Source organism: Pseudorca crassidens, chromosome 10 (assembly GCF_039906515.1).
Source record: "Pseudorca crassidens isolate mPseCra1 chromosome 10, mPseCra1.hap1, whole genome shotgun sequence".
NCBI lineage: Eukaryota > Metazoa > Chordata > Mammalia > Artiodactyla > Delphinidae > Pseudorca > Pseudorca crassidens.
The window spans coordinates 63,031,115-63,058,065 of NC_090305.1; the positions used below are offsets into that span (position 1 = coordinate 63,031,115).

Here is a 26,951-nt window from a genome sequence, read left to right on the forward strand (position 1 = left end):
TGGGGTTTTTTTTTTTTTTCTGGATCTATAAAGAAGTTCTGAGCATGAAGCTGTCAGAAGGAGTGAAGAGAGGGTAAGAAAACACACATGTAACTTATAGTTGGCCTCAACCAAGTTTCCTCCATCTCCACAGGTCCACATTCATGGATTCAACCAACCACAGATCATGTAGTACTGTATTATTCACTGTTGTTAAAAATCCGTGTGTAAGTGGACCTGTGCATGACCTGTGCAAGGGTCAACTATACACACACACACACACACACACACACATATATATTACATTTTGCTTATTCATTCATCCATCAGTGGACACTTGGGTGACCTATTGGATATTGTGAAAGAGTGTTGCTATGAACACAGGTGTGTAGTTTTATTCCTAATTTTACAAATGAGGATCCTCAGGTTCAGAAAAGGGAGGTAACAGTCTAAAGTCGCATAGTCAGTAAGTGATAGAGCTTGAAAAGCTAAAAGATCAGGGGGTTAAGGGGACTCTCCAAAATTGGAAAGCAAGCTCTGCTCCCTGGAGGCCCAGCTCCTCTGCTCTGTGCCCAGGGCAGAGGGGGAAAGGACAGCTCACTGAGGCAGGGCTCAGGGCTCGGCTGCCGGTGCTCCTGGGCAGAGGTCTTGCAGAGGCTACTGTAGGGTTACTCTTCGGGATAATTGGCCCTGAGCAGCCCACAGCCCAGGGAAGGGAAGAACCAATGGTCACCAGTGCCAAGGGTGGTTGGGCCTGGCCTGGGAGGAGAAGGGACCATCCTCAGAGCTTGCCTTCTGGAGGGGTGAGCAGGAGAGGGCAGAATGGGAAGGGGCTGGCTCATGGGGACACAGGCAGCTGCTGGGCATGGAAGCTTGGGTCTGTGTGCTTTGACATAGAGAGAACCGTTTGGAGTGTAATCCATGACCAGCAGCATCAGCATTGCCTGGTAAAAATGCAGACTCCCAGGCCCCACCCTAGACCAACTGAATCACACCTGCATTTTACAAGTTCCCAAGCAGTCTGAGTGAACTTTAAAGTTTGAGGAGAGCTGCCTTAGAGCTTTTTGAGGTACATACACATTTATGACATTTCTTCCTCATTTTTAAAATTCGTGAAGTCCTCACCAGACAGGGCTGATGGTGCAGAGAATGAGCTGCCTGCTTTTCCCATGTTTCTCAGAGGCAGAGGAGGGCTTCCCTGGGGAGAAGGGCATGTCCTCCGGAGCCAGGTGTCTCAAGGTCCTGGAGGGAGATGGCCAAAGCAGATGAGAGACTGTGGGAGGGGAGGGAGAGACGAAATGGGAAAGCATCACTTTGGTTGAGTAAAGATTCGGCTCTGTCTGGTATCCACTTTATAGACTTATATCATTTAATCTCACAATAACCCTCTGAGGAAGTCACTGTGTTTACACCATTTTGTAGACAAGAAGAATGAGATTCAGAGAGGTGAAGTGCTTACCTGGGGTCACTTAGCTAAGTGGCTAGTTCCCCCTGAAGATGGTCCCAAATGTGGCTTTTTCCTTTGCTGCCTACAGTGTCAGGTTTGGTGTTTGGGTCCCAGTGCCAATTCCTTGACCCCATGGTCTTAGGACACTCAGACAAGGGCTACAAGGTCAGCACTCATTCCAGGTCTGGGAGCAAAGGGTGTGTGAATTTAAGGAAGTATAATAATGAATAAGTGTGCAGTTCAATCAATATCTTAGTTCCAGGCACACATGGGTCACCTAATAAGCATGTATTGAATGAATGAATAGAACAAAGAACAGATATCTGGCCTATTCTCTGATTCTTGGACCCTTGGAGACACCTGTGAATCTGTTTTCAGCTTCCTGTGTTACCTGGAGCTGATGCTGACCAGAAGCAGGTATTTCAGAGGCCAAATGGTCTACTCCCTGCAACACTGGCCACACTGTGGCAGCCCCAGGCTCTCTGGGAAGCTGGCTGCCAGCTCAGAAACCATTGCTGGAAGATAAAAAAAGACAATTCTTAAAAATGGGAAAATTTTTAACCAAAGTTTTAGTTATAGTCAGAGAGTCCAAACATTCAATCCAATGCAGTCATCACCCCTCACCTTTTCTTTTTTTCTTTTTTTTGGTCAGGAAGCAACAAAGAAATTTAATGTTCAATTATAGATTTTATTTTTGTCCTGGTTTATGCTATACCTGTATACCATCTAATCACTTTCTATGCATTCTATAGTTTCCACGCTTCCATACTGCTGCAGGGGGAAAGCCCTGTGTTGTTTTTGTTTTCTCTCTCTCTCTCTCTCCCAGCCCTGTCCCTAGAGAACATCCATCTCCTTAAGTAGGGAGGATGCTGGTTATTTTTCTTCCTCTCTCTTTTCTCTCACTGCTTTGCTCAGAAGGCAGCCCAAGTCACAGGCAGGTCTGTCTCTCGGACCAGAGGAACTGGAAAAAGGGGGCCCTAGGAGCTGGAAAATGTGGGAGAGATGCTAGGAAGAAGAGGTACTTCTGTGGGATATATATACCTAATAGTGGAATTACTGGGTCAGAGTTTGGATTCTTCTTGTGTTTTTTTTTTTGGGTTTTTTTGTTTTCTTTTTTTGCGGTACACAGGCCTCTCCCTGCTGTGGCCTCTCCCATTGCGGAGCACAGGCTCCGGACACACAGGCTCAGTGGCCATGGCTCACAGGCCCAGCCACTCTGCAGCATGTGGGATCTTCCCGGACCGGGGCACGAACCCGTGTCCCCTGCATTGGCAGGCGGACTCTCAACCACTGCGCCACCAGGGAAGCCCTCTTCTTGTGGTTTTAATTTGCATTTCCCCGATGATTAATTTGCATTTCCCTGATGTTGAGCATATTTCATGTATTTTATATCCTTTTATGTAAAGTGCCCATTTTTCTATTGAGTTGCCTTTTTCATTGCTGTGGAAGTTCTTTATGTTATTAACATATGGATTGCAAATATTTTCTCCTGCTCTGTGGGTACTTTTTCACATCCTTAATGGGGTTTTGATGACCAAAAGTTTTTAATTTTTATTTCTTTTAAGGAGGAGGGAAGATTAGAGAAGGGCTTTTCTCTAAAAGTTCTTACCTTTAATGAATTCCAACTTATCAACCTTTTCCTTAAGTATTCATGCTTTTTGTGTCCCATTGAAGAAATCTTTGCCTACCCTAAAGTCATGAAGATATTCTCCTATGCTATCTCCTAGAAGCTTTAATGACTTAATATTCACATTTAAATCAGTAATCTACCTGGAATTGGGTTTTGTGAATAGTGTGAAGTAGGGAATTTTATACCATTTATTGAAAAGAACCTCCTCCCGCAACTGCGCAGCAGTGTTATCTTTGTGACAGTCAGATGAAGCATTTGTGTGGATCTCTTTCCAGACTCCCCATTCTGTTCCATTGATCTATTTACCCAAATTTGCATTAATTAATGCAATTGTAAATTAAGTCTCAATATCCTCCAACTTTGTTCTTCAGTATTGGCTTGGCTATTCTTGCCTTTTGCATTTCCTTATAATCTACCTGTCAGTTTCCCCCAAGAAACATTCTTCTGAGATTTGACTCTGGTTTCATTGAATCTGTACTTCAGTTTGGGGAGAACTGATATTTTTGCAATATTGATTGCTCTATTTCATGAACATTGTATATTCCCTCTATTTTTATAGATAGTCTTTAAAGTCTCCTGTCCTGATTTTTAGTTTTCACTGTGGAGGTCTTGAACAACTTTCATTATATTTATTCCCAAATCTCTGATGCATTTTATGCAATTGTACTTGTAAAATAAAATTTAAATTTTATTTTCTATGTTGTTTGTATAAAGAAATACAGTTGGTACTTATACATTGCCCTTGTAGCTCAAGGACTTTCAAAATTCATGTACTAATTCTAAAAATTCACTTATTAATGCTAATAATTCTGTTAATTCTATATCTATGTCCTTGCCTTCTCTTCCTCATCCCTCACCTCTGGCCAACTTGGGGGCAATGCATAGAAGAAAAATGAAGTTCAACTCACCCCATATCCCTTAATATGTCAAAAGAATAGTGAGTGTTTGGGCAAAACATGGTCTAAAATGAGTCTGGGGATTTATGAACAAATTTAATCTGTCTGTCATATCTTATTAGCAACCTGCATTATAAGTGGGTTGAATTTGTGGGGCTGCACTCTCTAATGCTTCCTTATATTCTGCGTGATGTGACATGGGAAATATTTGGTGTGACGGTTGTTATTCCTAGTCAAATTTTAAAAAGGGTTGATGAGGAAGCTGAAATAGACGCTTGGGAGCTTGATGCTGCCACAAATATAAAAGCCGGCAACCTTACCCTGTGGCTACAGACCGTGACACGGACCATCTCTTTAAATTGGCTGCAGATTTCCAGCTTGCATTTGCTTCGTTAGCAGGAGAAGCTCAAGATCATGCAATCTTCACTCTAATTTATCTTGGTTTGTTGTCACCCTGTGACTCAGGCAAGAGGCTGCATTTCTATTTCCAATTAAGGCTTGATGAACTCTGAGGCAAGGAACCAGGGTGGAAAGCTGGTACTAGGGAAGCAGGAAGATTAAACCTGGTAGAGCATAGCTGAGAGCACTTAGCACTTGTCATGTACTTCCTCACACAGTTATTTAGATTTTATTTATGAATCCAGTCTCTCCACCTAGGCTGATTATACAGCTGTCCCATTGTGCCAACACCTAAGTATCTTAGGTGTTCAGTGAGAGTTTGATGCCACTGCTACTACTGTGTTCCATTTGAATAACATTTCTGAAGTAGCCATTTAATCTTCACAATATCTCTTTAAATACTGTGATGAAGTCAACTCTAAGATCCAGATGCTTTAAGATCCAGGTAGGGCAGTAGATTTCTGCAAATGTTCAAAAGTGGTATTTGCAGGATGAGCTGGACCAGAATCCAGGTGTCCTGATTCCCAGCCCAGGTTTAGCTGAGTCTTAACTGGCTCTGGGGGAGGAACAGGTCTTGGAATTTTCCACTTGCCTGCGTGGCCCACTGTCCACAGAGGGAGGAACTTGAGGGTGTAGGTGACAGCAGGAGTCTGTCTGGTTGTTCCCGCTCCTCATTGTCCAGCATTAAAAATACTTGGATTGGGCTTCCCTGGTGGTGCAGTGGTTAGGAGTCCGCCTCCCAGTGCAGGGGACATGGGTTCAAGCCCTGGTCCGGGAAGATCCCACATGCCGTGGAGCAACCAAGCCCATGCACCACAACTACTAAGCCTACGCTCTAGAGCCCGAGAGCCACACTATGGAAGCCCATGCCCATGCTCCGCAACAAGAGAAGCCACCGCAGTGAGAAGCCTGCGCACCGCAAAGAAGAGTAGCCTCCGCTCGCCACAACTAGAGAAAAACCCACGCAGAGCAACGAAGACCCAATGCAGCCAAAAATAAAATAAAACAAAAAACAACAACAAAAAGCTTGGATTTCACAACACATTGTATACCTTAAACTTACACAGTGTTATATGTAAATTATATCTCAGTAAAGCCAGGGCGGGGTGAAGTTAGCTTTAAATAAACACAACGCAGGAATTCTGGCTTGTCTAGAAACCTAGAAGGATCCTCTGTTAAAAATCTATATGACTTCCCTGATGGCACAGTGGTTAAGAGTCCGCCTGCCAATGCAGGGAACACGGGTTTGAGCCCTGGTCTGGGAAGGTCCCACATGCCGCAGAGCAACTAAGCCCGTGTGCCGCAACTACTGAGCCTGTGCTCCAGAGCCCGCGAGCCACAACTGCTGAAGCTGTGTGCCACAACTACTGAAGCCCACGCGCCTAGAGCCCGTGCTCCGCAACAAGAGAAGCCACCGCAATGAGAAGCCCACGCACCGCAACGAACAGTAGCCCCCACTTGCCGCAAATAGAGAAAGCCTACGCGCAGCAACGAAGACCCAACGCAGCCAAAAATAAAATAAAATAAATAAATTTATTTTTTAAAAATCTATAAAAAGAAGAGCTGGTTGGTCCAGCAATACAAAGGTAGAGGGGCTAATGATGAGGTCATTCCTTATTCTGTGTTTTTCTAGAGACCTAGTTGGCCTCCCCGATCACAAAACATTGGTCATCAAGTCACAAACCACTGGACAAAGGCAGTGTGACATCTTAGCATCTGAAAGGGGGATTTGCTGGGCACTAGGGGCTTGAAGTCTGGTCAGGGCACTGCCACTGCCCAGCCATTGTGTCTGTCCACCTTGGTTCCACTAAGGCAAGATATATATAACGTTCAAAGTATTATGTGAGTTCCTCAAATGAATCTATTTTTAGCACAATGACATAATTGATACTTTGCTGATTGCCCCCCATTTGCTTCAGAACACCTAAATCTTAAAGGGAATTTACTTTTGGGATTGCTGTGCTTACAGGAAGTAGGGAAAATCTCCAAGGAACCCTCCTTCCTAAAGAAAGGGTAACAAACTCTGAGTCAGAACCAGAGCTGGGAGCAGAAAGTAGTGAATAAACTGAAGGAACGAAGTTGCCCTGAGGGCAAAGCTGATAGCAGTGCTGTGATGTGCAATTGTCATAGTAAACCTCAGGCCACAGCAAGGAAGCGGAGCTGAACAGAAATCTCTGCGTCAAGCGGGCAGCAACCCTCTGATTCCTGTGCACATTGTGTTAACGTATTTAAATAACTACAAAATATAATCTCCCTGTGTCCCCCATTCTTCCTTGCCAGGATTTTTTTGTCTTTTCTCATAAGCTTATTTTTTAGGTGAATTTTATATTATGGTATCAAGATCCAACATGATTTTACAGATTGTTTTGGGAAAGATATACATTTTTACAATGTCACATCTTCCCATGTATGAACAGGAAGTGTTGAGAGGTACTGTCTTCAGGTGCAAAGGTCTCTCATCACTGATAAAGGTCACCACTGTGCAGTGACAAAGATGCCTTTGGTGAAGTTGAGCAGGCTGGTCAGAGGGAGACTTAGTTCAACATGTTATTGAAACAAAAGGGCATTCCATTTAAAAGCCAATCCCTGTGGTCATCCCTTGGGCCATGCACTGTATCATGTCCTGTTGTGGAGGATTCAAAGATGAGTGAGAATCCTTCAGGATGACTACTTACTATCAAAAAAGCCCCAGAAAATAAAAAGTGTTGGCAAGGATGTGGTGAAATTGGAATGCTTGTGCACTGCTAGTGGGGATGTAAAATATGCAGTGCTATGAAAAACAATGCCTAAAAAAATTAAAAGTACAATTACCATATGATCCAGCAATTCCACTTCTGCTTATATACCCAAAAGAATTGAAATCAGAGACTCGAAGAGATATTTGTACAGCTGTGTTCACAGCAACATTATGCATGATAGTCAAAAGGTAGAAGCAACCCTAGTGTCCACTGACAGATAAATGGATAAACAAAGTGTGGTGTATCCATACAATGGAATATTACTCAGCCTTAAAAAGGAAGGAAATTCTGACTCGTACTACAGCGTGGATGAACCTTGAGGACGTTATGCTGAGTGAAATAAGCCAGTCACGAAAGGACAAACACTGTATGATTCCACTTATATGAGGAACCTAGAGGAGTCAGATTCATAGGGACAGAAAGTAGAGTGGTGGTAGTCAGGGGCTGGAGGGGAGGGGGAAACAGAGCTGTTGCCTAATGGGTACAGAGTTTCAGGTTTACAAGATGGAACGAGTTCTGAAGATGGTTGGTGGTGGTGATGGTTGCACAGCAACGTGACTGTATATTTAATGCCACTTAAAAATGGTTAAGATGGTAAATTTTATGTGTATGTATTTTACCACAATTACAAATAAAAATAATAAAATAGTTTTCTTATATATAAATTTATTTATTTTATGTATTTTTTTTTTGGCTGCATTGGGTCTTTGTTGCTGCGCGCAGGCTTTCTCTAGTTGTGGCAAGCAGGGGCTACTCATTGTTGTGGTGCACGGGCTTCTCATTGCGGTGGCTTCTCTTGTTGCAGTGCACGGGCTCTAGGCGTGCAGGCCTCAGTAGTTGTGGCACACAGGCTCAGTAGTTGTGGCTCGCAGGCTAGAGCACAGGCTCAGTAGCTGTGGCGCCCGGGCCTAGTTGCTCCATGGCATGTGGGATCTTCCCGGACCAGGGCTCAAACCCGTGTCCCCTGCACTGGTAGGTGGATTCTTAACCACTGTGCCACCAGGGAAGCCCAATAAAATAGTATTTTAAAAAGATGAGTGAGGAAAAGTGTGTATGCTCAGGGAACTCCGTGGGGGAAGAAGAGTGGCAGGGGGCACAGGACGCAGGCGCCCCAGTCAGGCAGAAGTCAGTGGAGAACAGCTCTGTGGCACAGACCTACCTCAACGGAAGACTCGTGGAGGCTGGGCGGCTTAGGGAAGGACTCCAGGCTAGCCCAATAATGATCAGAAGAGGCTTCCTCAAAGCATATTCCAAAGACCACCACCGCATTTATTTTGTCATTTGGTATGTTCGCGAGCTTCCTGAAACATAAACATCACTCCTGATTTATGGATTTCCTTGCTTTCTCCTTCTCCTCTTGCATTTGCTCTCACACGTCTCTCTTAGGTGCTCTGACTTTCAGCCTCACTACTGACAGACGCTGCAGCTCAGGCCTGGCTCTGGCCACCATCCACTGAATTCAGGTGAACAATTTTCCTGCTCCAGAAGCTTTTGGTTCCCGTTTCAGAAGGTCACGTTATTAATTACAACGGGCCAAAGCACATTTTGTAGGTACCTCTGTTAGCCTGCAGGAACTGCAGAGTTGACACAATTAATTGGAAGTGTAGATGCTGGCATTGAGCATCCAAAGAAATCCATTAAAATGTATCTAAATATAATCTAAGTGCTGAGAAAAAAGGAGGTCTGAAATGCTTTCAGTCGAATTCCTGCAAAATCACAAACTATTAAAGCCAAACTCTGCATCCTGGCACCAACAGTAGTTCCTGAATATAAAAGGGCCTATCTTCTTAGTAAAGTAGTTTTTGTTTTGGAAAATACAGTTATTTATTATAAAAAGATAGCATGTATGTTAACATGTAAGGGGTTATTATTTTTAAATGAATTAATACATATTTATTATGTTTTTTGCTGTTTATTTCTAACATGGTAAATATCAGTGGAAATAGCCCGTATCAACAATCTCTTTTTAGGGTCCTTAATAACTTATAAGAGTATAAAGGGGTCCTGAGACCTAACATTAAAGGAATTACTAAGTGTAGAAGTTTCCCAGAGAAGAGGAGAGATGTTGGTCACCACAGCCCAACGTGCAGGTGGTGATTCCCCAGACTTATAGCACTGTCTGTAAACAAGAGGACAAACAACCCAAGCCAGACATCAGAACTCCCACCTGACAAGCGAGGACCATTTGGGAGATGCTGGGGCTTGTATGCGTGATACTTTGTACTGTCAGTATGGCCAGTCAGCCCTTGTTATTTCACTCCCTCCTGTCCTCCCAGGTCACCTCTGGGTGTAAGAATTGTGGGCTCTGGGTCTTCTCTGCCCCTGTCTTCTGCCCCTGGACAGTCCCCTTGCAATCTGGCCAGGCTCCTCTCCTGGGTGAGTACCCGTGTGACCTTAGTTATTGCACACATGGTCCACATGGAGTGTTGCCCTGGCAAGGCCAGCGTGCTCTGCAGTGCGTGTTAGCCACTCGTCATAATGTCATTATTATCATCGTCGTGGTTACTATTTAGAGATTATATCTGAGTTCACTTTGCCTTTCTGAAAAATAAGGATAATATTCCCTGACTTCCCCGCTTCCCAGGTTTGCTTCAAGAGACAAATTGGTTAATGTGTCAGTCAAATATGTGCTCATGGACCAACCATCGAAGGTGATCAATTCAAGACAGGAGGGAAGGCACAATTTCCCTTTGTGGAGTCAGGCTGGCTGGTTTGACGCCGTCACTGACTAGTGAACTGATCTGGGTAACATTATGTAACTTCCGCCTGCATCTCCATCTGTAAATGGGAGCGGTAGAAGTCCCTAAAGTTCAGTGTTGTAGTGAGGATGAAATAAGATAAGGCATAGAGCACTATGTGCCAGTGCCTTGACTATAGTAAGCTTTCACCAGAGGCTCTTTTTTGTAACATGAAGGGAGACACCTGGTTTTATTACAAAGCCCGTCTAGAAGAGGATATTGTCTGTTTCTGGAACTCTTTGCTCAGTGAAGTGGGGTAGAGCATCCGGACAGGAGGCAGGGCCCATTCACGCAGGTCAGAATTCTATGAATGACGGGGATCATGAAACAGCCGACGTAGGGAAGAGGTTTCTTAAAAAGATAAGTCACGTTTCCCGTGCCTGGAGACTGTATTCCGTGGGGACCGTGGACTGTGGCAATGGTACAGCAGAGGAGAAGTAGATAGTTCTAGCAGGCTCTAGGAAGTGGAGGTGATGGGCCTTGGTGACTGGGTGTCTGACATGGGAGGTGAGGAGAGGAAGGGATGTAAGATGACTTCATATTTTGAGCCAGAATAATATTGTTCTTCTTTCCTGACTTGGGCTCTGGGGAAGGTGGGGAGACAAATGTTCAGTTCTGTCCTTGTGGAATTTAAAACTTTTCCAGGCAGCACCTGCCAGCATCCCTTCTTCTCCACCTGGCCCCACTCAAACCTCCCACAAACCCCAGGCTTCCAGCTGCCTGAGAAACTGAGAGCCCTTTGTATAATACTTGTCCCTCTGGAAGCATGCCCCCTTTCCTTATGGGAAGCTGGGCCAGCTCACAGCATGCATGGGCTGCTTCTGCCCCCCTCAGCACACTCCTAGCCCTGAATCTCTTCCACTCCAGCCAAGGGAATCCTGGGCTCTGCTGCCCATTGAAGACACCTGCCTAGGAAAAAGGGGCCCATCCTCCTCCAGGAAGTCCACCTGTCACCAGCCTCCTTTTCAGAAAGGCCAGGTGACCAGGTCGCACAGCTCATAAGTAACAAAGCTGGAATCCCAAGTCAGGGCAGTTGGACTCTGAACCTTTCCTCCTTCTCACCTTGACTGCAGGATCTTTTCTGAGTCCCTTGGCCCTGAACTGCTAGACAACCTTGGCTGCTGTCTAAATCCTGTCCCATCTTCCCAGTTCTTTGCAGACCCTGTCACACCTCCCAGGGAAAAGCATACATGCTCCCAGGGATGCAGAAATTCCTGTCCACACACAGTGTTCAGTCATTCAGCAAACATTCACTGAGAGCCAGCCCACTGTGTGCTAGGCCCTGTACATGGTAGTGAACCTCACACTCACACACTATACACACACAGACACACACACACATGAAGTCGACTCACTTTCCTTCTCCTGTTGATTCGTGCAGCTCAAAATGACCTGGTTTTACTCCTAGCGACAGGAAGAGGCCCTCCTTTACCCATCATCTTTCAAAGAAGAGTGAGCAGGTAGTCTAATTTTAAGCCTACTAAAGATAATTTAAAAGTAGCCCAAGAAGAAGTTTGCCTTAAGGGCAGGGCCACGACACTTTTTTTTTTATATCCCCCTCACCACGGCATCCAGCAAATGCCTTTACATGAAGAAATCGTTTGCTGAGCGCTGGAATAGTGTAAATGAGATTATAGGAAAGCTGTTTAATCTTCTCAACAGAATAATTCCCCCTCAGCATTATTAAACTAAGCATCTTCTAGGGAAAAAAAAATAATGTGAATTATAAATCAGCCTTATCTATTTCTTAATGCAGTCCCACCCACTTCTTTAAAGATGTAGGATAATCCAGGCTTTCTCTGCTTCAACCTCTAAGACAGAGCTGGTTCAACTTCTGTGTTTGCACGTACCATTCATCTTCAGAAAAGGGTGTTCAGCCCTAATTCTTCCCTCCATTACCTCCAGAGCTGTCGTGCTGCTTTGTGGAAACTTCCCAGGATCCCATCACCACCAAGTAAATGAAGCAGCTCCGCAGAAAGAGTAGATAATCAGAGAGCTGGCCAAGACACAGGGCAAACTCATCAGATAGATGTTTTCTTCTTTATTACTCTTTTCTTCAGCCACAACTCTCTCCTGAATGAGTGAAAGTGAATTATGAGTACTATTAGATCAGTTTCCAACAAAAACTCTTGCCAGTTCTGTGAACCTGGCTTTCCACGCTCTGCTTCTGAGAACAGTGTATCTTCTCTCTGTGCGGGGAGTTGCCGGGGCGGGCGGGGTGGGGGGGGGGGGCGGGTGCGGTATACAACATCCTCCAGCACCGTGGAGAATTAATGATTTCCTCCCTTATGAATGTCAGTGATTGTAATAGTAATAGTTTATGTTCTTTGAGCACTTACTGTAACAATTGGAGTTCTAAACACCTTTCCTAAACCGGGCCATTGAATCCCCACAGAAATCATAATGGAAGTAATTATGATTATTCCCATTTTTCAGAGGAGGAAACTGAGACTAAAGGAAGTTTGGAAACTTGCCCAAAGTAAGTGAAAGGGCCCTGCCTCCTGCACTCCAGCCATTAACTCTTATGTCACATGGCTTCCCTGGGAGATCCCTTGTCTCTCTCTCCTTCTAGTACCGAGAGGCTAAGTTTCCAATCAACCAGGAGTTTCTGTGTTCAGGATCTTATTCGACTAATTCACTAGGCCTGTGTAAACGAGTTAACACCCGTTAACTTATTTCATTCTAAAGATCGCTATCCTAGGTTTGAGAAGACTGACCAACTGGCTGAGTGTTACGCAGCTAGAAAGTCGCGTTGCTTTATAGAGGTCGGCCTTTACTGGGCCACCTCCACGCCCTCCCCGACCCTGGGACCCCAGGAGCCACAGCCTTGTCGGAGAAGGGACCCCAATGTGCTGCTGCAGAAACCGGGGAGCAGATTAGCTGGGACCAGGCTCCCCCACTTCTCTCCTCACCAGGACCCCTAATAGGATCTGGGCTTCTAGATCGGGGTTAACCCCCTGACCCTGACCCTCATCCTTTTATTCTGAAAGTTTACCTGAGGCAGCTTCCGGCGGGTGGCAGCAGCAGTCTGCTTACCCCTGGGGGAGAAGAGAGGCCAGAAAGTAAGGGGGAAGGGAGAACAACCCAGCCTCAACGCAGAACTGAACTCTGCCCATCCCTGGGGCCGGGGTAGGGAGCATCCGTGTCCTCCCGCAAAGGTGAGGCATTAAATGCCCGTGATTAGCAATTTTTACCAAGTCATCAGAGAAAACACACTGTGCTCTGGTGTTGCCCCATCAGCCTTCACTTTTTTTCTCACTGTCATTTTCCTTTGCTCTGATTTTCTTTTACTTTTATTCTTTCTTTTAAACAATTTTTTCTTTTTATTCTTTTGTGTTGCTCATATTTCTATAACTGCCCTCAAATCTCCTTTCTGAACAAGATGAGGTTTAGAGAAATAAGTGAGGATGAGTGAGGGGCCCCTTAATGCCCCTCACAGCATCCTCTAAGCCGATGCCTCCCCACCTCCTCGGAGAAACATTCTATAGTCAGAAAGGGCCTGACCTGAGAATTCTCCACCACTGGAAGGAGTAGCTGGTGATAAATCCCGTCATTTGCTTCCTTTCATGAGCTCAGCCACTGCCTGATAGAAAACTTGTATCCAGTGGCCCAGCTAGGAGGAATCTGCCCACAGCAGGGGACCCTGTGTCCCTCCGGACCCAGAAACTCACAGCAGGGCTGTTGGAGACATATCTGTGGTTGGCTGTCTCTGCATTTCTGATCACACTGGCCCAGCTGGTGAACATCTGGAAGTTGACTTGGAATGTGGTGTTTCTCTAGAGTGAGCATCTGCAGGAAACCCAGGACTCTCAGGTCTTTTGGGCCAAAGAGAGCCTGCTTGGTTTCTTCTGCCTCTGCCAGCAACAAAATGTACTGTCAGTACCAGAATCTTTGGGCAGAGAATGCCTTGGGCACCGAGGCAGAAATCCTATAATGGGCAAGGCTCTCGGCCAAGCACATTTAAATAGCACTGATAATAGTGTGAGGACCTTCGTTTCCCCAGCACAGCATTCTTTGTAAGCGGGGATCCTGGCAGCTGGGCAAGAAACCACCATCTCCCCACATTCTATGGAGAGGGGGTTGGAAGTGTGGCCTCAGCCAGGACACTAACCAAGGTCGTAGCGCTGTTCTATGATAGAGGTGACTTCTTGCTGTGAGGCTGGTGTCCTATTTACTCTACCAGGACATCTGCCCTCAGGCAATGCCAGTGCTGGGTGGAAGCTGCAATCAGCCTGTGACAGGACTCACCCTATAAATGTGCTCATTGAAAGAAACCCTGTGATAAATCCTTAAAGAGAAATATTCTGCTGTAAAGTACACCTACCCACCGACATACCCATGTCCATGGAAGAAACCCATGGAAGTACCTCTCCACTCCCCATATGCATCCCACCCTCACTTTGCCACTGTTTATCACTTCTGGGATCACAGAATTCCATATGGAGGCTCTGGCAGGTGGGGTAGGCTGTAACCTTAGATGCCTTTTAGGTTCATAGGGAAAGCATCCATGCTTGATAGGTTTATGTAGGTCTACATTAAACAAGAAGTGGCATCACTGAAAACAGTAATAGAATAAGACCCATGTCCCTTCTTCTCTTCCTTTATCATAGCTTCTCAGCCAGATGTGGCCTGGTCACCACAGTTCAGCTTCTATAGAAGCTGAGTTTTGCCTTGAGATGATTTAACAGAATACTGAGCTAGGCCCATGCAGCATCTTTCAGGGGTTCTGATGAAAGATTAAAAGCTGCACGAATCCTGTACCAGGTCAGCCAGTTGTTACTTCTCTGCCCACAGCATTTGGTGGTGGGGAGAAGTGACCCCTCCCACAGTTCCTACTGAAGGGATAGCCTGAGGTTGGCCAGAGCTGACCAGAGATGAACATCTGACCCCGTGGTGGGGAAAGATGGTGGGGAGAGCAAATCCATGGGCTGGGCTGAGTCGTAGGTTTCTCTATTGAGAATGTGAATTACAAAGCCCAGACGCTGTGACTAGACCCTGTGTCATGGAGCGTCGGGCCCATGCTGCTGCCATGGTGAGCCAGAGCCACAGTCCTTCAAGCATTTACTGAGTGTCTATTACATGGAGGAATCAGAAGCAGAAATGGGAGAATCTTATGGGCCAAGAGTTAGAGACCTCTGTCCCATGAGCCTGGCTGACTTTATTTTCAGCCCTTGGAAGCCTGTGCAGTTGCCTGTTAAGGCCTCACAAATAATTCCCCTTTTCTTAAACCTCCATAAGGAGGATTCTTTTTCTTGCTGCTCTGTGTGCCCAGAACAAGACAGCTCTGTATCCCCACCATGAAGGTCAGTGACAGCGGCATGTGCAGTCATGCCAGCGATGCTGCCGCCGAGGGCAGGAGGCTGCCCCAGCACCTACTGTCCCCTGAACCGATGCTGAGTCTCAGGGGTGCAGGCACACACTGGCCACGTGAGAGGGCTCTTGGTGGAAGGCAGAGCTGCTGGAGAAAGTGCTCAAGGAGGAAAAGCATAACTGTTAAAATGAAGCAGATCTAAGGTATTTCTTTGCTTCTAAAACATGTGGTTTTTTCTTCATAGTTTAACATTTGTGAAATCAGGATGTGTCTCACAATTCACAGTCTGGCAGCTAGAATCATTGTAGTTATCATGAACAAACTTGGCCAGGGCTGTTCCTGATGTTGTCACTTCAACTGAGTTATATGCATTGTCAGAGCTGCAAATGTTGAATTTGTTATTGAAAATATCTTCAGAAAGATTTCGCTGTAATTTGGCAAGCGAAAAAGTCATTGTGTTCGCAGAAAGGCATGGAAATGGAGCAGTGGAGTATATATTTTATATTAATGAAGCCGGTATTTTTGTTAAAGGAATGATTGCAATCTCATATTTCTTTCAAAGCAATAACCAAGTGCTTTAGAAACCCTCAGGTAGAAGAAATGGAGGTACATCTTGTTACTGAGATAAATGCACAAGGATGGCTTATTGCCCACCAGCACAGTGTGACCAAAGGCAGGAGAGATTGCCAAGTCCCTCAGAACAGATAAAAGGCATTTCGAAGCACCAGCAAGCTCTTGTGCCCCAATCCATGCATTGAGCGGCAACATTGTTAAGGCTGTGTCCTAGCGTACTTGACAGTGGTTTTTTATTCTCCTTTTTAGTGGCACATAAAATAATGGTATGACTTACAGTTGAAGGAATCTTAGATTAGATGAGATACATTAATAATAACCATCAAACTGTGGCTGAACAGGCTTACGCCCAACGGAGAAGAAAGCCAAAGGCTACTCGTGCTTCAGCCCCTGTTTATCCACAAAGGGTAACAATAGGGGAGAACAGAGGGTTTCGTGTAGCTCTGCAGAACTTCAAAGTCGAAGGCTTTGTGGTTGTGGGTTTAATACATGAAACACACCCTCAAGCTCAGTACAGGCACCGGATGCTCAGAAACTTGCATTTGGCCATGTCTATCAGTTTTAATTAATATGTGGAGTGAAGACAAAGGGAGGCCACAGTATCCTGTGTTTCTCTTCACTTCAGACGGAGTGCCCGCTGCTCCCAGGTCCACGCCTTGCTGCTCCTTTTCCCTTCCTGCCTCCCCTGTCTCTTTCTTTCTCCATCATTCTCTTCCTTTTACCTCCTCACAGCAGTAGGCTGTACATACTGGTGAGAAAGGGAAGTTTGGATAAGATGGGGGTAACAACTTGTTCAGTACTTTTGCATGTATGTGTGGGTACATGCATGTGTACATATCTGTGCAGAGCCAATGCTTCCTCTCTCATTCCCAACAGGGTCTTCAGAAGTAGTGATGTGAAATCATGAGTTCCTCTCAATGTACCAAAAAAAAAAAAAAAATCCATCAAGAAAAAATACATATGTGCTCCTCAGTCTAAAATACCTCCATTTTCATTCTTTTTTTATGGCTGAGCAATATTCCATTTTATATATACATATATACACACCACATCTTCTATATCCATTCATCTGTCAATGGACATCTAGGTTGCTTCCATGTCTTGGCTATTGGAAATAGTGCTGCGGTGAATGTTGGGGTGCATGTGTCTTTTCGAATTATAATTTTCTCCAGATATATGCCCAGGAGTGGGATTGCAGGATCATATGGTAACTCTGTTTTTAGTTTTTTAAGGAACCTCCATACTATTCTCCGTAACAGCTGCACCAATTTACATTCCCACCAACGTGTAGGAGGGTTCCTTTTTGGTTTGCAAGATGACTTATGACTCTAAAATACTATTCTATGACAGTGCTTTCAATTGCATTGTCATAGAATATTTCAATTTCAATATTATCTCTGCGAAAGAGAAAATCTGTCTTTATCGGTACAATGGTGATAAGTCAACTGTTGTCATTTTGACAACACCAACCTAAAGTCATCCAGAAGAGACTTAGCAACAGATTAAAAGTTCAGCGCTGTCACTTCAAGACAGGGATCGCTTGGTACCCACATAATGTCAACATAGCTCATAAACTGCATGGCAGAAGCTGGGTTGACTGTGAGTGTATCATCCATATGACTGAGAGTATGCTTAAGATAATTCTTTCAAGAGCATCAGCTTTTAAGAACATAACATTTTCAAGGTTATCTTTTGGGAAAAGAAAATTTTTTTAAATTCTCCCATCCACAGATACCAATGTGTGATAAACACTAATCTCTGTCATATTCATTGTTCAGGGGAGGAAATAGGCCAGGAGAGATGGGAAACAACTGACTCAAGGGCACTCAGCTGCTTCCGTGGCATGGCTGGAACTCAAGCTCAGAGCCTATGTCATTCCACCCAGCTTTGTCGCTGTATCATTTCGTCTCTTGCACTCCATGAAGCAAGTCTGGTCTCACTCCGTTCAGATATACAAAATCGTGATGCTAAAGCATACTTAATACATCTTAGTTTAGTGTTGTTTTGCGTTTTATATATATATATATATACATATTCTCTGTCTCTCCATTAAAACCTGGAAACAGTTTCAAGTTAACATTATCAATTCATGGAGGATAATTTTGTTTCTATGCTGCAACCAGAGCTCCCTCTAATGGCTATTTATTTGGAGAACAAAGTCTGGGGGAAATGAAATAACCCCTGTTCTTTTAGAACTGAGGACTTTAAAAATTATAGTTTAATGAGTCATTATTTACCTTTGCAACTAGATGATTTTAAAACAAGACTTACCTGATGTGATAATTAATTTTATATGTCAGCTTGACTGGGCCACAGGATGCCCAGATATTTGGTCAAACATTATTTTGGGTATGTCTGTGAGTGTGTTTTAGATGAGATTAACATTTGAATCAGTAAACTGAGTAAAGTGGATTTCCCTCCCTAGGGTGGGTAGGCCTCATCCAATCAGTTGAAGGCCTGGAGAGAATAAAAAGGCTGACAGTCTCTCAGGAGGAACTCCTCCTGCCTGACTCCTGAGCTGGGGCATCAGTTTTTCCTGCCTTTGATGTGGAACTGAAACATGGGCTCTTCCTGGGTCTTGAACATGGCAGCTTTGGGACTGAAACCCACAATATCAGTTCTCTTGATTGTCAGGCCTTCAGACTCAGACTAGATACACCATCAGCAATCTTGGGTCTCAGCTCACAGCTGCAGATCTCAGCTTCTATAATCAGGCAAGCCAATTCCATATATATATTACACACACACACACACACACACACACACACACACACAATCTATTGGTTCTGTTTCTCTGGTGAACTCTGACTAACACAATTGATTTCAAGGCACTTTGAAAAAAAACATGAAAAAAATACTGCTATTACACAGTCAGTTACAGTGTGGGGTAGTTCTCCTTGAAGCATAAGTCTGCCTACCTTCATGGGTGGTTTTGACTAATTAGTTGTCAAGTCATGCTGACAGTAAAGAACACAAGAAAATTGAGATCTGTGACCACTGATTTTTTTTAAAGTATCATATAAAATAATATTAAATATAAATATATTCAATAAAAGTAATATCAGCTCTATTGATCTTGCATTTTACATATCATATTTACTACCTCATTTGATGGGATCCTCACTGCCATGCTGAGAGACAGAGCCAATATCCTGAGCTCAATACACAGATAGAACTGATGCCCTGATCCCCGCAGATAGAACTGACCTTTAATATTGTACCTTTTCCATTATAACCACAATGTCACTCTGAGTCATTCTCTGCCACAAACCAGTAAGACAGCCTCTCCAGTTATTTCACTAATCACAGAGGCTGTTGATGATTTTCAGTCCAAAACATGCTCTTCAATGGCTATTTTCTGGCTGACTTGGTTCAGTAGCCTAGAGCAGAATGTAAACAATTCCAGGCTCTTATGATATACAAGAGAAGAAGATTACTTACTGTCTCACACAAACAGGTTCATACTGGAATTCCAGGTGGTTTTTTTTTTTTTCAAAGAGTTTTATTTTGATCCTTTCTCTCCCAGAAATCCCTGAGTGGAAACCCAATTATGTGGCTGTCACAAAAGTATTGACTTTATCATTGGGAAGGAAGTAAAAATGATCCACCATCTACCCATGTTACCATTCCCCTGCATCTGAAAATGAGCAGGAAATGTTACAAATAAAAACCAGGACTTACTCTTTAAACTAGGCTTCTATATCATCTCGGTTTCCCTGGACCTTGCTTTCTTCATTTATATGTCTTGGAGATTATTCAATAATAATGAATAAAGCTTTCATTCATTTTCCAAGTATTATACATTATTCCCTTATGTGAATTCCTAATAATTAATTTGACATCTTATTAATGAAATTCAAGTCCAGAAATCTTTATTCAAGTCTGAAGGCAGAATAGAATATATTAATTAGTGATGAATAATACTTAAAGCTGTCACAAAGACCCTACATTTAATGTTCTTTTTATACAAAATATTTATAAATATAATGATTTTTATTTGCTCTGTCTTCATGAAAAAAATCGTAACTAGAATTCCAGATAAGCATGGATGGACTGACATTCTTCAGTCATGTACATCTATAATGTGCATAACCACAAGAAGGGAATCTGGTTACCCATATTACAATTAAGGGAATATCTGTGTAGAAGGGAACTGTGTCCAAGGTATGACCTAAGATCTGTAAAATCTTGGCAAATGTTACCCAAATGTAGGCCTTTCCTCAGGAACAAAAACAAAAGTAAAAACTTGCTATCTTCCCCTTTTCTTTCCTATCTGTGTATATAAGAGAAATCATTTTATACTCTGTCATTTTCTACTACATTCATTTATATTTATATATATATTATTCTTATTATTGAAGTATAGTTGACTTACAATGTTGTGTTAATTTCTGCTGTACAGCAAAGTGATTCAGTTATGCATACACACACACACACACACACACACACACACACACACATTCTTTTTTTATATTCTTTTCCATTATGGTTTATCATAGGATACTGAATTCTCTGTGCTATACAGTAGGACCTTGTTGTTTATCCATTGTGTATATAATTGCTTATGCCTGTTAACCCCAACCTCTCACTCCATCCCTCCCCCAACCCCCTTCCCCTTGGCAACCACAAGTCTGTTCTCTATGTCCGTGAGTCCATTTCTGTTTTGTAGATAGGTTCATTTGTGTCATGTTTTAGATTCCACATGTAAGTGATATCATATGGTGTTTGTCTTTCTCTGTCTGACTTACTTCACTTAGTATGATAATCTCTAGTTGCATCCATGTTGCTGCAAATGGCATTATTTCATTCTTTTTATGGCTGAGTAGTATTCCATTATATATATGTACCACATCTTCTCTATCCCTTCATCTGTCAATGGACATTTAGATTGTTTCCATGTCTTGGCTATTGTGAATAGTGCTGCTGTGAACTAGGGGTGCATGTATCTTTTTGGATTAGAGTTTTGTCTGGGTATGTGCCCAGGAGTGGGATTGCTGGATCATATGGTAATTCTATTTTTAGTTTTCTGAGGAACCTACATACTGTTCTCCATAGTAGCTGCACCAATTTACATTTCCACCAACAGTATAGGAGGGTTCCCTTTTCTCCACATCCTCTCCAGCATTTATTATTTGTCGAGTTTTTAATGATGGCCATTCTAGCCCATGTGAGGTGATACCTCATTGTAGCTTTGATTTGCAATTCTCTAATAATTAGCGATGTTGAACATCTTTTCATGTGCCTATTGGCCATTTGTATTTCTTCTTTGGTGAACTGTCTATTTAGGTCTTCTGCCCATTTTTCTATTGGGTTGTTTGTTTTTCTGTTGTTGGGTTATATGAGCTGTTTGTATATTTTGGAAATTAAGCCCTTGTCAGTCACATTGTTTGCAAATCTTTTCTCCTATTCTGTAGGTTGTCTTTTTGGATTTTTTATGGTTTCCTTTGCTGTGCAAAAGCTTGTAAGTTTGATTGGGTCCTATTTGTTTATTTTTGTTTTTACTTCTATTGCCTTGGGAGACTGACCTAAGAAAACATTGGTACGATTTATGTCAGAGAATGTTTTGCCTATGATCTCTTCTAGGAGTTTTATGGTGTCATGTCTTATGTTTAAGTCTTTAAGTCATTTTGAGTTTATTTTTGTGTATGGTGAGAGCGGGTGTTCTAACTTCATTGATTTACATTCTACTACATTCATTTTTTTAAATTTCTTTTCTGGGCTTCCCTGGTGGCGCAGTGGTTGGGAGTGCACCTGCCGATGCAGGGCACACGGGTTCGTGCCCTGGTCTGAGAAGATCCCACATGCCGCGGAGCAGCTAGGCCCGTGAGCCATGGCCGCAGAGCCTGCGCATCCGGAGCCTGTGCTCCGCAGTAGGAGAGGCCCGTGTACCGCAAAAAAAAAAAAAAAAAAAAAAATTCTTTTCTGCCACCTTCCATAGAAGACTTAAAGAAAAAACACAGTAAAGTAGAAAAGTAAATATAGAAATAAAAACTGAATTCAGGAAAATGCAGAAGAGCAAACTGAAGAAGAAAGTCAAAATATGAATGTGCAGACTATTACTTATCAGAAGTAGAGTGACAGGAACAGTTTATTGTTCACCAAAATCTGTTTTTCTTCTTCTTGGGCACACAACTGGATTGCACTCCCTGACCTCCCTTGCAGTTTGATTTTCAGCCAAGGGTATGTGAACAGAAGTTGTATGTGCCATTTGTGGCCATGGTCCATGAAACCCTTCCTTTGCATTCTTCCATACTCTTTCCTCCTTCCACTTGACTGGAAAGAACAGGACAGTAGTGACCTTGGAAGCCCTGTTCTGAGGATGGCAGGGCCTCTCTCATCCTAGGTCCTTTAATGCCTATGTGGGGGAGAGGGGTCCAGCCAATCCACACACCTGCCCAGGACTGTCACCTGAGCCAAGGCACAAATTTTGATTGTCTTTGATCCATCAATCAGTGTTTGTTAGTTCAGCCTAGTATAGCCTAAATAATACATGCGATCGACACAAAGCACAGTAAACCCATATTTTCTATTTGGATTTTGGCAGGGCTTTTTACAGATGGGGAATAGTCTAGACAGACATTCACCCAGCAAACAGCAATTCAGGGCATTCCTGGCTTTAGAACTAGTTAGTCCTTCTTTTCAACATTGGAGTAGGTCTCAGCTGGAACAAGGGGTTAGTTAATCCTCCAAAGGGTTAAGCCCAGAACACTTTGGCAGAGTTGCCAGTGAGCCTCAGGAAACTTCGGGGACAGGAAGTGTCCAGCTGCAGGGCATCATCAGTTCAAAAACTACAGGATCACAAATGGAGACTGAGGAGCCCAGGTTGTTTGTGAGTCATTGAGTTGAAACCAGGAAGAAGAGGTCAGTGTCTGGAGTTGGTCAAGTTGGCAAAATCAAGAACCCCAGGGGATGGCAGGTCAATATGCAAGTCAAGAAAGCCAGAATCCAGGCTGCTGGGTTCAAATCCCAGCTTCACTCCTGACTGATTATGGAATCTTGGGCAACTTGTTAATGTTTGTTAATGTTAACTTGTTAATGTTAAACAGCCTCCTGTATGTTCTTCCTGCTGGTCTCTCCCTGCTCAACTCTGTCCTCATAGCCTCCAGAATGATGTCACTTACTAAATTGCTCTTCACGATGGAAAGAGTTTTGAACAGTGGGTCTGGGTGTGTGCCTTCATCACAGTTTCTCTGAGACACTCAGGGCAGATCATTTACCCTCTCAGGGATTCCATTTTTCACCTATAAATTAGCCATGTTGGACTATATAAAGTCTAATGTCTGTACCTGTTCTGCAGGTCTGGATGAAGGGAGTGGTTTTACAACCTTCATTGTCTTATAGACTCAGATGACAACTGTGCATGAGGATATTTCTGACTCCAAAATGTCACCGGCTCTTATGAGAAACTATGGGATCCATTCTGTGTAAAAATAATGTTAGTGAAGAATTCATTGGGGCAAAACGCCCTCTGTTATATATAAGAATACAGAGAGAGAGACTGAGCGCATGATGAGAGATGATCAGTATGTTGTGTGTGTATCTTGGGAGGGCGGCATGGAAGCCCATATGTAATAGAATTCAGGTAGAGGAGCAAAGCCAGAGCAGAGATGGTCCAGATTCTCAGTATCAAGAAGCCACTGCCCAGGACCTGGAGGGAAAGCTGCGTTAGGCCACCCAGAGTTCAGATGGTGATAGCAAGAACCAAGAAGAAGGAGGGCAGTGTCAAAAAACTACAGGAGAGGGCTTCCCTGGTGGCGCAGCAGTGAGAGGCCCGCGTACCGCAAAAACAAAAAGCAAAAAAACAAAAGCAAACGGTTGCTTAGAAAAACTTAAGTGTAGGCTTCACATAATTTTTATTAATTGATACACAGCCTTTTCAGTAAACAATTTCAGAGAGTGTGTTTTTCAGGCAATTCTGTTTTATCTTCTCTTTTGCATCATTATGGATTTATGACTCTCTGATACCTTAATGCAACCTTGTTTTCTTTCAACATCTAGAATCTACAAACTAATCCTGATTTTTTTTTCCCTGCCCAGAAATATGGAGTCAACTATCCTCCAAGGGCATTTGTTCCTTTCATTGGAGAATAGTTTTAGAACCCACAAGCACTAGTTCCACAAATAAGCTTGTCCCACATTCCAACTGGAATTTGGCAGATGGCAGCAAAAATATCCAACGGCATAAATCACTGTAGGGACGGAACAGATAAAGCCTCCTTTAAAAACATGTCCCTTGATATTTCCAATTCATCTCAATTTTAATAAGTTCTTCTTGGCTTGCTCTAACAGAAGAGGTTATCAATCCATTCTTTTTTTTTTTTTTTCAATTTTTGGACAACTGATTTTTCTTGTTTCCATGAGTATTAATTTCTTAAAAGCAATATATTATCATACCAAACCAGAAGTCTGAATATCAGTGTTGCCTCCCCAAATTCAGAAGCCTCCACATCTTTTCTTCTGTCTCCACCCTCAGCTCAGCCATCCTGAAACTAGCTTCACGGTGAGCAGGTCCCATCGATTCTTTGGTCAGCATCGTCTTAGCACCAGTATCTGAAAGGAGAGAGACCCTAGCCTCCATCTAGGGGAACACCAAAGAAACTAAGATTTTGGAACACTCAGGGTGACACATACATGGCTTGTTTGCTTAATAAAAGATAATAATAAAACGTAGAATACAAAGTTTAAAAAATCCTCTGTCAATTTTTTCCATTTGAGCTCCCAATTGGAATTTATTTTCTCTTTATATTTTTTCTTTCACTAGTGCCTTCATATATTTACAGGGAAACATTTTTAGTAAAAAATTGTAGTTTCATACAGGCCCATAGGTATATACAGTGTCCTGTACCGACTCACAAGGGTCAACTTTGCACATCTCTTCCCAATTCTGCACTCAGTGATATCACGTTTGTAGCTTACAATCAGCCATAATGGAAGTATTTACACCATGGAAATAGGCAAACACTATCAACCAGGACTTTCCACCCAGAGGGCTGGTTTTTAAGCATATATCAGGACAACTCTGGGTACACACCTCAGTTTTACCAAAACCGGTCAAAATGTCAGAACAAAAAATCAATTGATATACTATACAATTCTATATTCTGATATAGAATTATCAGAATAATATGCCAAACATTATGGTTGAGAATTCCCACTCAAGAAATTTTCATAGAGTAGCTTTTGGAGCTTTATGTAATTTTTGTAATATTCACTGCGTAGTGCTCCCTGGAGCCAACCCTTGAAAGACAAAAAGTACAATTGGGTTATAGTACATTTTAGTTATATATAATTCCATTTAGTTATTCACCAGTTTCAAGTAATTTCCAGATACTTTTGATCCATTCCCCAGAGGCCTTTATTTCCACAACAGACAACATAGAGAATTCAGTAATTTCTAGTTATTAACATTTCTGTGCTGATATCCAATTTCTTACATGAATTAATACACACCATGCTCTCTCCTCGACATCACATTCTGTAGTAACTGTGTATCATCTGGACGATATGGAGGATAGAACCCAGCAAACTTGGAGCATGGGGTCTGGCTTTACCAAAATCTAAAACGAGCTAAAGGAATGTGAAGTTTCCTCATTGGGTCTGAGTGGGGCTGGCCCACTAATTTGTTCTTTCAGGTGGTCTGTCATGGCACCCCTGGTGTTATTCCCAGGAATGTAATGGCCTCAGGTATCTCCTCGTTGGAAACTGTTCATGGTAGAGGTTCTCTTTTTGTTGTTCATTTAGCACCTGAATTTAGGCAGGGAACATTTCTACTTGAAGGCTCTGTGTAGTTTGATTCCCTGCCTTGTTATTGCCACTTCCACAGAGAAGTGGCCTCCCCAAGTGAGGAAGCCAGGACACTCTGTCCCTCCAGCTGCCTTGGGACAGTACTCGTCCTGCTTCCTCTTTCCGGGAGTATGGCGTTCTGAGCTACAGCCCATCTGAGTCTAGCATGCTTCCTCCCTACTTCTGGCACTCCCTCTCACCCAGCCCCACACCTCGAGCAGGACTTCCCCTGGCATTGCCCCCAGATTCTCACTTGCCCTTTAAGCTTGGCTAGGTCTGGCTGTGCTCTTTCAAGGACACAGATCCATGGCCTGGTTGGTGCTTCAGGCATCTGCCTGTGCTTGGCCGCCCCAGCTCCCAGCAGAATGCCGGCCCCGATGCCCTCGCTCTCCTGTGCTCTGAGTTTCCCTCCACCTAATACTGTCCATTTTACATCCCTCCACATTCTACTACGTTCCATTATCTTCTACTGTGCTTTCTTACCTGTTACCAAAGGAAAGTTGGGAGAGAGGGAGGGGTACATTCTAACTCTTCCCCCTTTTGCCATGTCAGAAACGAGCAGAAACCACAGTACAACCCAGATAAAAAATTGACTCTGAACAAGTATCTTTGTTTTCTAAGACTTGTAACCTTGGAGAGACCCCAGGTTAATCATAGTCTCCCTTACCTCCCCAAGCATGTTTGTGTCTGGCTAATACTGTTGACCATTTCCATATAGCTTTTAATTCTGTTCTTTCTTCAAACCAGGAATTATTTCATATCTTCTTTTTGATTTCCAAGACGATAGATATTTCTTGGATTATATTTCTTGGATATATCTTGTTTTGCTAGTACCCCGAGATTGCAGCCCAGAAATGTTGTAATAGTTTATAAATTCTCATAAGTAGCTTATGAGAATTTTTCCCACATCCTTGCCAAAACTTGATAATTTTTAATTTTTGCCATTATGGTGGTTGTACAACAATATCTTTTTTCTGCACATCCCTGAAGAAAGACACATATCTTCAGGTTGAAGAAATTTGAGTCCTGAGCAAAATAAATAAAAATAAATCCATACTTAGTGATGTCATAGTGAAACTTCAGAACACCAAAGACAAAACGAAAAATCTCAAAATCAGCCAAAGGGAAAATACAGCTTACTTACAATGGAAGGACCAGCAGACTGGCAACGCATTTCTCATTGGCAATTACAGAGGTCAGGAGACAATAGGACAATATCTTCAAAATGCTGTTGGGAGGGAAAAAAAACCTGTCAAACTAAAACTCTGTATTATTCTCCCAGTGGTTGTGTCTGTGCATCCTCAATTGACCTCCCCCACCTTCTTCAGAAATACATACTGAGGGTAGGTGTCTGAAGCTGGGAAGATCCTAGAACCTCATGCCTTCTGGTCATATGATTGATCCCTTCCTTTGTCCGGAGCCTTTTGGCTCTACCCCAGGATTGTAAATACCACTTA

General features: G+C 43.2%; 1 protein-coding gene and 2 long non-coding RNA genes across 5 annotated transcripts in view; 1 reads left to right on the plus strand and 2 right to left on the minus strand.

Annotated features, from left to right (window-relative positions):
* Positions 1–26,951, plus strand: part of LOC137232318 (uncharacterized) — a 557,085-nt gene that overhangs the window by 478,217 nt on the left and 51,917 nt on the right. The gene's annotated exons all lie outside the window — the stretch shown is intronic.
* Positions 11,655–13,808, minus strand: LOC137233092 (uncharacterized). The gene is made up of 3 exons (XR_010947294.1): positions 13,332–13,808; positions 12,823–12,865; positions 11,655–11,900 (listed from the first exon to the last, which is right to left on the minus strand). It is a non-coding gene; the product is annotated as an uncharacterized lncRNA (long non-coding RNA).
* The window catches only part of MOBP (myelin associated oligodendrocyte basic protein), a 42,395-nt gene continuing 39,461 nt past the window's right edge, over positions 24,018–26,951 (minus strand). For both annotated transcript variants that reach the window (XM_067754019.1, XM_067754021.1), the window contains 2 exons: positions 26,639–26,722; positions 24,018–26,520 (listed from right to left, as the gene is read on the minus strand). The gene's annotated coding sequence lies outside the window, so the exon portion shown is untranslated. The remainder of the gene's footprint in view (positions 26,521–26,638; positions 26,723–26,951) is intronic.